Source organism: Prionailurus viverrinus, chromosome B3 (assembly GCF_022837055.1).
Source record: "Prionailurus viverrinus isolate Anna chromosome B3, UM_Priviv_1.0, whole genome shotgun sequence".
Classification (NCBI taxonomy): Eukaryota; Metazoa; Chordata; class Mammalia; order Carnivora; family Felidae; genus Prionailurus; species Prionailurus viverrinus.
In genome coordinates, this window is record NC_062566.1 from 81,939,972 (window position 1) to 81,955,790 (window position 15,819).

The 15,819-nt window shown below is 36.6% G+C and overlaps 1 protein-coding gene across 8 annotated transcripts in view; it reads left to right on the forward strand.

Moving 5' to 3' along the window:
• Nucleotides 1–15,819, forward strand: part of MIPOL1 (mirror-image polydactyly 1) — a 329,171-nt gene that overhangs the window by 15,744 nt on the left and 297,608 nt on the right. The window contains exon 1 of one of the 8 annotated variants that reach the window (XM_047863348.1): nucleotides 14,838–14,960. The exons of the other annotated variants lie outside the window; for them this stretch is intronic. The gene's annotated coding sequence lies outside the window, so the exon portion shown is untranslated. Of the gene's footprint in view, nucleotides 1–14,837; nucleotides 14,961–15,819 lie in introns of those variants that run through there. 8 annotated transcript variants of the gene reach the window in all.

Below are 15,819 nucleotides of genomic sequence, written 5' to 3' on the forward strand. Positions count from 1 at the left end.
CCTGAGCCCAAATTTTTCTGGAAGGTGACACCACCCAACAGTATTTGTGAAATATTTTAAGCTCCATGAATGGAAGTAACTAAACACAAGGTAGCAGCAGGATGGTAGAAAGAAAGAAAGAAAGAAAGAAAGAAAGAAAGAAAGAAAGAAAGAAAGAAAGAAAGCTTTCCACAAGATCAGGCTTTTTGAAAAGCTCCTTTGAACATTTTATGCAGATTAAATCACTGTGGAGATAGACAAAGGTAAACCAAAACAAAGGGCCAAACAAAACCACTTTTCAAGGCTCCCCCACCCTCCCGGTAACTTTAACATACTATCATAAGTTACTGGCTTTTCAAAGTTTCACCTTGGCATCTAGTGTGGTACTAACCGAAAATGACAGGTGCATAATCATTTGGGTATCCTGTGCAATACTATACCAAGAAAAATAACTAAGTTGACTTCTATATAACAGGAATTAAGAGATCTCATTGGTGAGAAGTAATGATGATAAGTCAGAAAAATGAAAGGGTGGACAGTCCTTTAAAGGAATAGATTTTATAAAAATCTTTTTAGTGTGTTAATTTTTAAGGTATAATACACATAGAGAAAACCGCATAAATCAAAAGTGTACAGAGCATACATATCCATGTGTCTAGTACCTAGATCAAGAAAGGACATTACTTGAATCTTAGGAACTCCACTTTGTGTGATTCCGTTCCAGAGGTAACCATTATGTCAATTTCTAAAGTCATCTATGAATTTACTTGTTAATTGGCTTTATATAAATGGAATCATGCAATAAATAGTCCTTTGAGTGTCACTTTTGCTCACTATTGTGTTTGTGAGATTTACACAAATTATGTAGCAGTAGTTCTTATGCTGTATAGTGTTCCATCCAGTTTTTGGCTATTATGAACATTTTTGTAAGTAGAGTTGACCCTTGAACAACATGTGTTTAGACTGCAGGGGTCCACCCATGTGTGGATTTTTTTTTTTTTTATAAATATAGTATACAACTGTAAATGTATATTCTCTTCCTTATGATTTTCTTAATGTTTTCTCTAGCTTTAGTGTAAGAATATAGTATATAGCAGCGCCTGGGTGGCTCAGTAGGTTAAGCGTCCGACTTCAGCTCAGGTCATGATCTCGCGGTCCGGACCGTGAGTTTGAGCCTCGCGTCGGGCTCTGTGATGACACCTTGGAACCTGGAGCCTGCTTCTGTTTCTGTGTCTCCCTCCCTCTCTGCCCCTCCCCCATTTGCGTGCTCTCTCTCTGCCTTTCAAAAATGAATAAATGCTAAAAAACTTTTTAAAAAAGAACATAGTATATAATACATGCACCAAATGTGTGTTAATAGACTATGTTATCGATTAGGCTTCCAGTCAGCAGTGGGCTGTTAGTAATTAAATTCTTAGGGAGTCAAAAGTTAAACTTGTATATTTGACTGTGTAGGGTTGGTGCTTCCAACCCTTGCATTATCCAATGGTCAGCTGTATTTTGGTGAACCTATGTATACATTTCTGTTAGATATACACGTACCTGTTGGTGAAATGTCTATAGGGTATGCAGGTATGTATTTCTTGTGTATATTACCAAAAAAGTTGTTCGAATCAGTTGTTTCAACACTCCTACTTGGCATTGTTTGAGAATTCTGGCTCCTCCAAGTGCTCGTGACACTTAGTGTTGTCTTTTCCATTTTTTCCATTCTGGTGGGTGTGTAGTGGTATCACGGTGTTTTTCCGTAATTTCCTTAATGACTAGTAATACTTAACACCTTTTCATATGTTATTGGCCATTTGGATATCCTCTATTGCAAGGGTCATCAAATTTTTTTGTTAGGGGCCAAATAGTAAATATAGGCAGTCCTTGCATTGTATAGATTCATTTAAAAATTCTTTTCGTAATGTTTTACTTATTTTTGAGACAGAGAGAGACAGAGCATGAGCAGGGGAGGGGCAGAGAAGGAGGGAGACACACAAACAGAAGCAGGCTCCAGGTTCCAAGGTGTCAGCACAGAGCCCAACGCGGGGCTCGAACTCGCAAACGGTGAGATCATGACCTGAGCTGAAGTCGGCCGCTTAACCTACTGAGCCACCCAGGCATCCCTGTAAAGATTCATTTAAAGCACTACCATATAAAGCTATGACTGCTTGCGTTTTAGGCTTTGCAGTCCATATACAATATACAGCTTCTATTTTATTTTCTTCCTTCTTTTCCTTCCTTCTCTTTTTCTTTTCTTTCTTTTTTGCCTGCCTGCTTGCTAGCTTGCCTTCCTTCCCTCTCTCCCTCCCTCTCTTCCTCCCCCCTTTCTTTGATTCTTGTTTCATAGACTGCCAACCTACTATGTTGGAAAATGTTCAAAATGACAGTTCAATCTTTAGCCCATTGGTGGTGGTGAAATTATTAGTTGAGAGGGGCTACATTGGAAAAAAAAAAACCTGAAAACTAACAGTATTAAGTATTGTGCGCTATAGTGTTTTGAGGTTAAATAATAGTGTTAAGCAGCATGTGCTATAGTGTTTTGGAGTTAAATTTTAAATCTCTAAGTATATTTTCTTTGCTTCTTACCTGTTTTACCTCAGGGCTAATTAGATAGCTGGTTCAGGCTTCCCTAAACTGTTCTTACTGCTCCTACTTTTTCCCAGCCCTTTATAACTGAGAAACAAAAGACAGGTAAAAGGTGAGAAAAGACAGGAGATACAACCCATTTTCTGATAGTGCATAAAATGCTAAGAAAGGGATGAATATCCAAACAGTTCTGGACACTTTGAGAAAAAAAAAAAAGTACAAAAAGCATAAAATACTTTTTGCAGTACTTTCAGATACTGTCTTTTGAGCCATTCCATCATGGGATGGCATGATTAAAATTTTTATCTACCTGATTGAATATTCTCATAATATGGAAAGTAATAACCAATGGCTTGGGCCATGAAACTCAGCTATTTCATCCCTGCCCGTGATAGAGGTCCTCTCTTCTTTAAATGCCACATTGGACTGTCCAGTTCATCTTCTCTTACTTTGGGCCCCCTGCATTTCACTCAGTACCAAAAAATATCAAAAAACTTTGGAAAATATCAAAAAAAATTTTTTTGACTATTATTTCAGTCTATGTTAACATTTTTAGCTAACAATTTCTCTTATTTTAGGTGGTTTATAGAAGTGAATTTATGAATGTAGTTAGATAATATGCTAAAACCAATGAGAGAGTTAGGGGTATTCTCATCAACTTGATCTTTTCTTTGAGATAGATAACTGAGTTTTGGTCATTCTTACTTGATTATTATGAGATAAGATAAAATATTAAGATTTAAGATAAGCCACTAGACCTAGCTTCCACCACCAACCACTGCTGTCCTTACTCCTTTCTTACATAGAAATTTTGGATCCATTTCTGCAATTATATGCATGTGTTTTTACACACACATTCACACATATTTTGACTAATGCAAATACCTTACTGCTTCATAATTGCCACACAAAATAATTGTACTTATATGCATTGTTTTAACTGTACTTCTTGCATCAGAGTTGGAGTCATTACAAATATTAGGGTTGGTAAAGGGTATAAAGTGGATCTAATATAGGAACAAATGGGGTGTTTATGTAATGCAAATGTTTAACGGTGCTGGACCGTGGACATCTGGACCCAGATGTTGTCATTAGCTTCCTAGAGTACCTACTTTCCTGGACATTGCCTGCATCATATTGTCATTGTCGACCTCTGGGACTCTGTATTTTCTAGGATTCCAGTGGGGACAAACCTTGCCTTTTCTGGTTGCAGTTTCAATTTTTAGATGCTTCATTTAGGTTATATTTAATCTTGTTTTCTTTATTTAAAGTGACTGTATTTCTCTGCTACGATTTATTATTTGTTGCTTTTATACTTCCCGTCCAGCAGATTTATTACTAAAATGTCTAGATACATGTGACTGGGGATGGGCAGAGGATAGTTCATTTTCATCTCACATGCCACCTACAGAGATTGTTTTAGGGTTGGTGAAAGAAAAAGGTAAATCCACAACATCAATTTTTGCTGCTCTTGTTAGTACTTTATTATTATTCTCAATACATTAATCAGTTTTTGCTGCTCTTGTTAGTGTATTATTACTCTCAACTTCCATTCAATATCTTGGATTTTGATACTATTATAAAGAGGGGATAGGGCTGTTTTAGGACATTGACTGTAAAAGCAATGTGCCGTGCCATAATGCAAAAGCACTGGGTATAAGAGCAGAATAAGTGTGGCTTACTACCTGTCTACGTTAACCTTTCCTGGAATTTGGTTTTTATAAAATGAGGCATTTTGACCAAATATCTCTAATCCTTGGTAACTCTTTTCAAAAGACTTCGTAGAGAAGCACAGAATTTAGAATTTAAATTACCCTAGAGGTCATTTAGGCCTCATTTTTTCTCAGTGAAGATACTGAGACATTGTAGTTAGCCACATAGTTACTAGAATCTAGTTCTCCTGACTTTTATTTCGGTTTCCTTTTCTGTTATGCTACTTGTAAGAGCCAGCCTTCTGAGATAACCCTGGTATTCACACTCTTGTGTAATCCTTTTCCCTTGAGGTTGACTACTAAAAGGCTCACTTCTGATAGACTATGTCAAAAGTGCTGGGCTGTCACTTACGAGATTATGTTATAGTAGACTATAACCTCCTTTTTGCTGTACCTTTCTTGCTTGCTCACTTTGATGTAGCCATCTGCTATCTCATGAACTGACCTTAGAAAGATCCCCCTGTCAAGGAATTGAGGAGAGCCTTTGGCCAATAGCCCACAAAGAATTGAAGTTCTCAGTTCAGTAACCCCTAAGAAGTGAATCCTGCCAACAGCCACTGAGTCAAGTTGGAAAATCTTGTCCCAGTGAAACCTTAAAATGATTGTAGCCCTGCCTGATGCCTTGATTACCACCTTGTTAGAGACCCTGAACCCCAGGACCTATCTAAGCAGCAGTAGATTCCTCAGGAACTAAGATAGCAAATGTGTGTTGTTTTGGCCTAAGTTCTGGAGTAATTTGTGTAGCAGCAACAGTTAAGTAATAAACTACTCGTAGTAATATTTAATTTATTGTAAAAGTTTATTTATTTTGAAAGAGAACACGAGCAAGTCAAGGAGAGGGAGAGAGAGAATCCCAAAAAGGCTCAGCACTGTCAGCGCAGAGCCCGATGTGGAGCTCAAACTCACCAACCACAAGATCATGACCTGAGCTGAAGTTGGACAGTTAACTGACTAGGCCATCCAGGTGCCCCAATTTTTAATTTTTTTAAAGGTTTTTTTTTTCCCCTGAAGTTTATTTATTTATACTTAGAGAGGGAGAGAGAAAGAAAGAAAGAGAGAGAATGTGAGCAGGGGAGGGGCAGAGAGCTAGGATCCCAAGCAGGCGCTGCCAGCCAGCAGTGCAGAGCCCGACATGGGGCTTAAACCTACAAACTGCCAGATCATGACTTGAACTGAAAGCAAGAGTTGGATGCTTAAACAACTGAGCCATTCAGGCACCCCCAATTTTTAATTTTTAATAAAAATAAACTTTTTAAAAATAAATAGTTCATCCTGGAGTTTTGTGAACATAGCTTCAGTCTATTTTTATCATTTTAAACATATTTGAGAATATGTTATTTTTACTTTTTGAAAAGTAAAATAATCATTTAACTATTCTGTATTTGTTTTGGTTATAACTTAATTGCTGTATATTTGATTTCAAGACAGGCAACATAAGGAGATATTACTTTGAAAGTTGAGAATTAATACTTTGGTTGAGGGTTTCATTAAAGTGGCTAATTGATGAGACAAATTTACTGTAAATCTCCTTTTGGCACTTGACATGTTCACCTCTGATTCAGTTATTGTCTGTATTGAAGGTATTTTTAATTTAGATATTTTACTGTTTGGGATGCATATACTCATGTTGTTTACTCTTGTTTATCTGTAGTTTTGCATTATGGTGATTTGATTGTAAATAAATGCTATTTTGAGACTTGCCTGTAGTATTCCTGGATTTATAAATTTTGGAAGCTACTAGAGTACAACAGGGATTATTTTGCTGGAACCCTTAATCCTGAATCTTGTTTTATATTCTGTTGAAGTATACCAACTTCCCCTCCTTCATAATTGTGTCTTGAGAATTTTGCTGCTGTGGAACAAGTTTTAAAAAACTGGGGGAAAAATGACATCTAATAGATAAGTTAACTTTTTAAAAACTTTATTGTGAAATGTAATACATGTAAAGAAAAGGATATAAAATAATGTGGACAGTTCAATGAATAATTAAAAAGTTAATACCCCTGTAACTACCATCAAAATATTAATGTGCGAGTACTTGCTTTGTATATGTATTTTTTGTTTTTTTAAATGCTGAGTAAATATGAGTGTGTGTGAGAGAGGAACAGATGTGAATTCTGTGGTTGGTGCCATGCTTTATCGTGACTGTTAGATGAAGTTTCTTAATGCTGTTTTTAAAATCTCTTTCCTTACTGATTTGTGTGTGTGGCGTGGTTGTGGGCTGTGGGTGTGTGCGAGCACGCACGTGCTCGCTTGATTGATAAATACTGAGAATTTACAGTGTACTAAATCTCTGTGTGTAATCATAGATTTATTTCTCCCTAGTAGTTCTATCAATTTTTGATTTATTTATTTTCAGATCATGTTATCAGAAACATACAACTTTATAAGTAGTCTATCTTCTTATGAATTGAAGCTTTTTCTCCCCAGTAAGAAGTGTTCCTTTTTATCTCTAGTAATGCCTTTTGTTTTAAAGTCTGCTCTGAGTTTTAAAAATGTTTTAATGTTTATCTATTTTTTTAAAGTGCTTTTTTTTTAATGTTTATTTTTGAGAGAGAGAGAGAGAGAGAGAGTGCAAGCGGGGGAGAGGCAGAAAGAGAGAGGGAGACATAGAATCCGAAGCAGGCTTCAGGCTCTGAGCTATCAGCACAGAGCCTGACTTGGGGCTCCAGCTCACTAACCATGAGATCATGACCTGAGCCCGAGTCAGACGCTTAACTAACTAGGCCACCCAGGTGCCCCTAATGTTTATTTATTTTTGAGAGAGAGAGTATAAGCAGGGGAAGGGCAGAGGGGGTGGGAACAGAGGATCCCAAGTGGGCTCTGTGCTGACAGCAGAGAGCCCAACAGGGGGTTCGAACTCACAAACTGTGAGATCGTGACTTGAGCTGAAGTCAGAGGAGGCTTAGTCGACTGAGCCACCCAGGCGTCCCAAGTCTAGTCTGCTATTTTTAAAAGCTGTTAATTTTGAAATAATTTTAGATTCACTAAAAAGTTAGAAAAATACTACAGAGTTCCTGTAAAAATTCTTCACCCTACTTCTAATGTTAATACAATGTGTAATCATAGTACAATGATCAAAACCAAGAAATTAATATTGTTATAATATTCACAAAACTATACACTTTATCCAAATATCACCTGTTTTTCCATTAATTTTGTTGTTATTGTTGTTGTTCTAGGACCCAATCCAGATCCCATGTTGCATTTAGTTATGTTTCCTTAGTCTTCTCTTGTCTGTGATCTCTTGAATTTTGATACCTATGTCAGCCTTCTTTTGGTTAATGTGGGCATAGAATTGGATTTTTAAAAATCCAATAGGGCATCTTTGTCTTACATTTGGAGCATTTGGTGATCATTAAATCCATTCATATATTATTCCATTTTCAGTTATTGTGGAAATTATATATCCTTTACCATTCTTTTGTAGAAGCATTGTGTCCTGGGATGCATCTTTTCAGGCTTTTATGCTTTTCCTTATATGTGTATATATACCCAAACACATGGTTTGGTTTGTTTGCTTTTTTATTTTAATGTAACAATGGTAATGCTTTATTATTTTACAATACTCTTTTTCATTTAGTAATATTTTATACATCTGTGTCAGTGTTTTTATATGCATAATAATGTTTATAGTATATAAGTACCATAGATGTTTTTATATGCATAATAATGTTTATAGTATATAAGTACCATAGATATATACCATATACCATATATATATATACCATAGATATATACTATAGATATAGTACCAACCCTAACCGCTAGACATTTGTGCTGTTTCCAGTTTTTTAATGGTATAAACAGCACTGCTATATACATTCTTGTATGTATATATTTGCACCCCTTGCTAGAACATAGATTTATAGAAGTAGAATTATGGAATCAGAGTGTGAATATCTAAAGTTTAATTGATATTGTGTGACTTTCTTGTTATTTTTTAATGGCATAGCTTTTATAAAAATAATATATGCTTGTTACAAACTCTTGCAAGCAACATATATAAAAAGATTACAGTGAAATGTTACCCCATATTCTATCACCCTAACCAAAACAACCTTCATTAAAAATCATAACATAACAGAAACAGAATCATAACATTCCGTTTCTGTTTCTAAGAATGTTCAACATTTAAAACAAGACAAAATCTGCCTCTGTGGCTGAAATTTCACAGCATCAAGAATGAAAAAAAAAATTAAAGAAATCTTGAAGGTTTCCAGAGAGAAAACCAAAATAGAAAAAAGAACTGAGTGTACCAACAGCAGTCTTCTTGACCAGAATTGTGGCTACTTAACAATGAAGTATGGGAGTAGAACAAAGATATTTTCATGCCTGGAAAGCATCAGAAGTTAGGCTCAAGCAAAATAAAGAAGTGAAAGAAAGGCCTGGAATGTAGGAAACCATAAATCTAACCCAGGAGAACAGTGAAATGATGTTCTAGGAGGGACAGCTATATAGCTGGCCTAGAGAACATATGGTCCAGATTCAAGAGGAGCCTCCTCAGGAAGGAGGTTTTCAGGAGAGAAAGGGGATTTCAGAGATGTATAACCTCTGAGTCTGGAGTTTTCTCTGTTGGAAGGTTTCTTCAAACTATGAATTCAGTTTCTTTAATAGAAATAGGACTATTCTGGCTATCTATTCTTACTGCATTAGCTTTGGCAGGTTGTGTCTTTCAAGGAGTTTGTCAAATTTATAGATATGAAGTTCTTTGTAATAGTCCCTTTTTATCTTTTTCATCCCTATGGGATCACTTCTCTTCTTCCTGATACTGGCAATTTATATCTCCTTTATTTTTATCTTGACCAGCCTAGCTAGAAGCTTACCAATTTCTTTGATTTTTTTTTTTTTATACAGAACTAGCTTTTGGTTTCATTGATTTTCTTTTTCTTTTTTTCACAATGTTTATTTATTTTGAGAGAGAGAGAGAGAGAGAGAATGCATGTGTCAGTGAGGGAGGGGCAGAGAGAAAGGGATTTCCAAGCAGAGCCTGACATGGGATCAATCCCACAATCCTCCAGATCATGACCTGAGCTGAAATCAAGAGTCACACACTTAGACTGAGCCACCCAGGTGTCCTGGTTTCATAGATTTTCTACGTTGATTATACATTTTCAATTTCATTGATTTTTGATCTTTACCATTTCCTTCCAGCTGCTTTCTTTGAGTTTAATTTTTTCTTAATTTTGTATTAAAAATAATTTTTTTTAATGTTTATATTTGAGAGAGACAGGGACAGAGAGAGGGAGATCAGGGGAGGAGCAGAGAGAGGGAGACACAGGATCTGAAGTGGACTCCAGGCTCTGAGCTGTCAGCACAGAGCCTGATGTGGAGCTTGAACTCACAAACCACGAGATCATGACCTGAGCCGAAGTCACTCAACCAGCTGAGCCAGCTAGGCGCCCCTTAATTTTGTATTTTTTTTAAAGGTGGAAGCTAAAGTATTAATAAGAGGTCTTCCTCTCTTAAAAAAATTTGTTTTTCTTCCTCCCTTTTTAATATATGTGTTTAGTACTATAAGTTTCCCTCCAAGCACTAATCTAGCTACATCCCACAAATTTTGATATCTTATGTTTCCATTTTTATATAGTTGAGAATATTTTGAAATTTCCCTTCTTCCTTTTTTGAACCGTGGGTTATTTAGAAGTATTGGGGAATTTTTAAGATATCTTACTATTATTGATTTCAAGTTTATTTCTGTTTTTTTTTTTAATTTTTTTTTCAACATTTATTTATTTTTGGGACAGAGAGAGACAGAGCATGAACGGGGGAGGGGCAGAGAGAGAGGGAGACACAGAATCGGAAACAGGCTCCAGGCTCCGAGCCATCAGCCCAGAGCCCGACGCGGGGCTCGAACTCCCGGACCGCGAGATCGTGACCTGGCTGAAGTCGGACGCTCAACCGACTGCGCCACCCAGGCGCCCCGCAAGTTTATTTCTGTTGTGGTAAAATAACATAATTTGTATGGTTTCAATCCTTTAAAATTTTTCTTTTAATCTTTATTTATTTTTGAGAGAGAGAAAGACAGCTGGGGAGCAGGGGAGGGGCAGAGAGAGAGGGAAACAGAATCCCACGCAGGCTCCAGGCTCTGAGCTGTCAGTACAGAGCCCGATGCGGGGCTCAAACTCGCGAACCATGAGATTGTGACCTGAGCCGAAGTTGGATGTTTAACTGAATGAACCACACAGGTGCCCCTGTATAGTCTCAATTCTTATGTGTTGAGGGTTTTGTTTTGTTTTGTTTTGTTTTGTTTTGTTTCTTTTAATGGACCAAGATAGGCTCTTTTTTGATAAATGCCATGTATTTGAAAGGATTGTGTATTCTGTCATGTTGGGAGGAGTTTTCTATAAATATCAATTAGGTCAAGTTTGTTGATAATACTGAGTCTTCTACATTGCTGATTTTCTGAGTTTTTATTCTTCTGATTATTGAGAGAGGTAGTGAAGTTTCCAACTATAATTATGGATTTGTTTGTTGCTCCTTTCATCAGTTATTACCTTGGGTATGTTGACACTGTTGTGAAGTGCTTACATATTTAGGATTGCTTTTGTCTTGTTAGTGAATTAAACCCTTTAATGTACTTAGTAAGACAAGACTTAGTAAGACTAATGTAGTCTTTCTTGTTTTACTTTGAAATTAATGTAGCCACTCCTACTTTCTTTTGATTAGTATTTGCAAGCCCCCCGGCCATGTGCTCTATTATCCTAAAAAATAAATAGTTAGGAAAGGGTAATTTGTAAGATATTTTCATTTTGTGTTGGTGTGGTTCAGAATAAGCGGCTCCAAAATATGGCACTTTGGCTTATTGAATATTTTAATCTGAAAGATTTTGAGAAACAGATAAGTGCATCTCCCTTCTCCTCTGAAGCAGGTCATAAGACCCTCATGTGAGGGGTGCTCTTCCTATACCTGGAGGAAAAGAACATCTTTATCTCCAAAGCTAGGGGGAAACCAAGGGGAATCCAGATGAACAGGCATTGCTAAGTTTCCCCCATTTTACTCCTTGGCTTGTACCTTTTTTGTCCTGTCACATTTTTCTGTGACTTTCTAGGCTTAACTTTTTCTTTAGGTCTTCATTGCCTTGTGAAGGTTCCCAGGTCACATAAAACTTAAATTAAATGAATTTACCTACTTTTCTCCTGTTAACCAGTCTTTGTGAGTTTACTATTCAGGTCCAGCCAGGAACCCTAAGAAGATGGAGGTAAAGTTTTTCCTCCCCTACTGTGTCCATTTCATTATTTGTGTATTTTTATTTTAGATACTGTTTTGATCTTAGGAAGTAGTCTTATCAAGTATGATCCAATATCATATAATTTTATGTTAAGATACAAGGATATAAGTGTTTATCACATTAATTAGAAAAATTTTTGCATTATTACTCTACTTCTTGGATGGAACTTGAATGGTAATTTTTTACAGGTGCTGTTTGCATTCAGGTGTTAAAATGCTGTTTTGTAGTAAGTCCCAACCATATACATATAAGCTAAAAAAATTAAACGTTTAAATTTGTTCTTTTTAATGAACTATTACATATTTCTTTTTTAAGTAGCATGTCTGGATATTAATTATTACTGTAATACTTTTATTATCTTTTAAATTGAATGTAAATCAAAGCCATTTCCTTAATTTATGTCAGAGAGCTTATTACCAGCATGGGAGCTGCAGATACTGTGTGATATAGCATATGATATCCCAAAGTAGTACATTTTATTCAGTGGCATGAGCTGGCACAGTGGGCAAGATTATTCTAATTCATTTGGGTAGGTGAACAGTAATTTAGGAAGTTCACATACAAAAACTCACTGTGAGTTTCTTTATGATTCTTTACTGGTAAACTCGGTTTAGGATTTCAGTGGCTCATTTCTACTGTTTTTATTTCATGCAGGTGATTAATTTCCATCTTAGTTTAAAGTAAAATCTATGTATACATCTTTAAAATGCCTGTATTTTTGCTAGCCATTTTAGATTAAAATCTCAATTAAAATGTTTTGTCATATGATTACTAATTGGTTGGTTCTGAAAGCTCGTGTTTGGTTTACATGCAAATATACCTTATGTATTAGAGAAATTAAATATTTCTTCACTAAAGTTTTTTGAAATAGTTTTTCATCTAAAATGTGTTCTTAATTTTAGGAATTACTTTATGAAAAGCCAAAGATTGTATTATTTGCATTTTAGTGGATAAAAATTTAGACTAGTATTTAACATTCCCATATTTAATGAGATTTTAAAAAGCTGCCACAAACATGCTCCATCTAGTGCTTTTCTTAACAGAAAATGATGATTTGCCGTCCAATGGAATATTTTTTTAAGAGTACTTTTTAAGTTTCTTTATTTTGAGAGAAAGAGAGAGAGAGAAGTGGGGGGGGGGGGGGCGGCGGGGAGCAGAGAGAATAGGAGAAAGAGAGAATCCTAAGCATGCTTCACACTGTCAGTGCAGAACCTGATGTGGGGTTTGAACTCATGAACTGCGAGATCATGACCTGAACTGAATCCAAGTCAGATGTGTAACCAACCGACTGAGCCACCCAGGCACCCTCATTAAGTGCAATATTAAAGTCAATCGTTATTGGAGTGTTTTGAAGAAAAATGTTTATGATATGTTATTGTGAAAAAATTAAATATAAAAAATGACAAAGGGAACACACTAAGATTTTAAGAGTATATTTTGGTGGCAAATATAAGGGGTGATTTTTTTCCTCCTTTTTTACTTTTGTGTTAGTATATTTTGGAATTTTTTCCAAGGGATATGATAGTTTGGGCAGTGTCTGGAATTTGTGTGTCAGTGTCCCCCCCCCCCCCCCCCCCCATCATTTAGCAGGTCAAGAATTTGCAGGCATCATTTGACATTAATATTGGATCAGCTATGACTTTGAATGGTTATGGATTAATTGTAACCATTCTGTTTATACCAGAATGTAATGATTTTTAAGCCCTTTGAAATCTTCTAAATGAGTTGTCAAAAGTTTTAAACATAAGTAATTAGTCAGAAAAATGTTTCCTGTTGTTTTTGAGAAGATTTAAAGAATGGCCAGTAACTTTTTAACATCTTTTGGCTGTACCACCTTCCCTTCCCCAGCTTTTACCTGGACTTTATTTTTACTTTGTCCATATTGTCTCTTCCCTACAAATTTAGACTTTATTTTTAGTTTCTCCCCAGTGTATAAGAAACTTTGTCCAAATGTTTTGACAGTTCATAAGATTTTGATTGCTCCAGCTCCTTCACTTCAGACCTTTTGCATTCCTATTTGCTTGCCAAGAGCATACTTGCTGCCTGTAGGGATTCTCATGACTCTCAGATACCACTTTGCTCCGTTTCCCTCTCCTCCTGTCTGCACAGATGCTGGATATCATGCAGGTCTTTTAAATGTTGGTGTCCTATGTTGGTGTTTACCTAGTTTTGTGGTAGATACTTTTTTATGGTTTCATTTTGCTATCCTGGTTCCCCTGGTTTTTTATAAAGATATTTGGGAAGATTAAAAAACTATGCTGCTTCCACCACAATCTTCCCAGAATCTTCCTGGCTTTTTCACAAAGTTAAACTTACTCCTTTTAAAGGGTTGTCTTTTTTGAAGGTATGTTCTGCTAAAATGTTCTTCTTTTTACGATTATTGAAGGTAGTTGCTTCTATTTTTTTAAGTCCCTTTAAAATAAAATCCTATGATTTTACTAGCTTGTGAAATCTAAACTTTTAGTGACTACTTATTTTCTCAATTCCCTAGAACAGAAAAATGAAGTGATTTGCCAAAGGGTACGTACAGAGTTGATAAGTGGCAGCACCTGTATCCAAATACAGTATTCCATTTATGATTCCACAGTGATCAGCCCTGAACTAGTTACAGGAAGTGACTAAGTGAAAGGGAACTCTGTTTTGAAAGTGTTTAAATCCTTCCATTGGGGCGCCTGGGTGGCTCAGTAGGTTAAGTGCCCAACTTCGGCTCAGGACATCATCTCACGGTTCATGAGTTTGAGCCCCGCATCAGGCTCTGTGCTGACAGAAAATCATAAAGGGGTCACCTGGCTGACTTAGTCAATAGGGCATGCAACTGTTGATCTCAAAGTTATCCTTTTGAGACCCATGTTGGGCGTAGAGGTTACTTTAAAAATAAAATCTTAAATCATAGGGAAGAGAAAATACATCCATAGTACTGTACTGTATTATAAAAAATTCTGCATATGTTTAAACCTGCATTGTTCAAGTGTCAGCTGTAGTTATTAAACCAGTACACAGTCACTGTCTGCCATCTCTTATCTGGGGTTTGGAAATGGTGGTGGAACTGAACTGAAACATATACAGGTTCTAAAAAAATGAAATGTGTGTCAATGTGTATTGTGAAAGACTATATGTGTGTATATATTCAGAAGAGGGAGTGGGGTGAGCTTTGTCTTAGACTTTTAGGCACCACAGAATCCCTGTTGACATTTGTTGTTACTGCACCAGGGAACTTCTCTGGTCAGAATTGGAGGTAGGAGGCTGGAATTCTGTTAAGTTGTGTATTAGATTAAGAGAGTCTGTGTTGCACTAATAACCCCCATGTCATGACTTAATACAACACAAGTTATTTCTCACTCATACAGAGTTTGGCTTAGAGGTCCATGTTCCTTCTATCTTGTGATGCCACCATCTCAAATAAGGTTTTCAAGGTTGTTGCAAGAGGGGAAGAGAGGGCTAGAGGATCTCATAGAATGCCTTTAAGGGTGAGTCTAGAAACTTGCTTATATCACTTTATACTTGTGCTTACACTCTTTTGGCTTCAAATCTGTCACAAAAACTGGATGTAAAGAAGAGTAAGAAATGCAGTTTTCCTGCACTGTTGGAAATAGGAGCTGCTATGATTTTAGTCCAACAAGTCTGGGTTTTGGAGAAGGTAGAATAGTAAATGATGGTTACATGTTGTTATGAACTGAATGTTTGTATCTCCCCGCCCCCATTCATATATTGAAACCCCAACCCCAGTATGATGTATTGGTGGGAAGTGTAAGAAGAATTAGAATACAGTAATGTCATGAGGGCTCTACCCTCATTGCATGGGGTTAGTGTCTTTCTAAGAGGAGTTTGCTTGAGGAGTTTGCTTCCCCTCTCTGCTCTCTGCCATGCAAGAATACAGTAAGAAGTTGGCAGTCTTCAGCCGGAAAGAGGACTCTCACCAGAACTCAACTCTCAGCCTGATCTCAGACTTTCAGCCTCTAGAACTGTGACAAATAAATTTCTGTGGTCTGTGAGCCAACTCCAATGGTATTTTTGTTAAAGCAAAAATGGACTAAGGTCCAGATGGACTAAGATCTCATCTCTTTTCTGTATGAAGTAGGATTTTTGCCCTACCTTGACATTACCCCATGGCACTTGCACCTTTGATTTTTGCTGCTGATCTTTTATTGATGAGAGAGACAGGACTTGTCCTAATGCAATGAAGTAAGAGCCATGCAAATTTTCTGTAACCTAGTCTTTCAGCATCACCAGTGTCTGCTCTTCACCCAGGGCTCTAATCCTCTTCCCTAATCTTTCAAGAGGAGTAAAATGTGGATGACATGAAGTTTTTGATTGACCTTGGGGGCC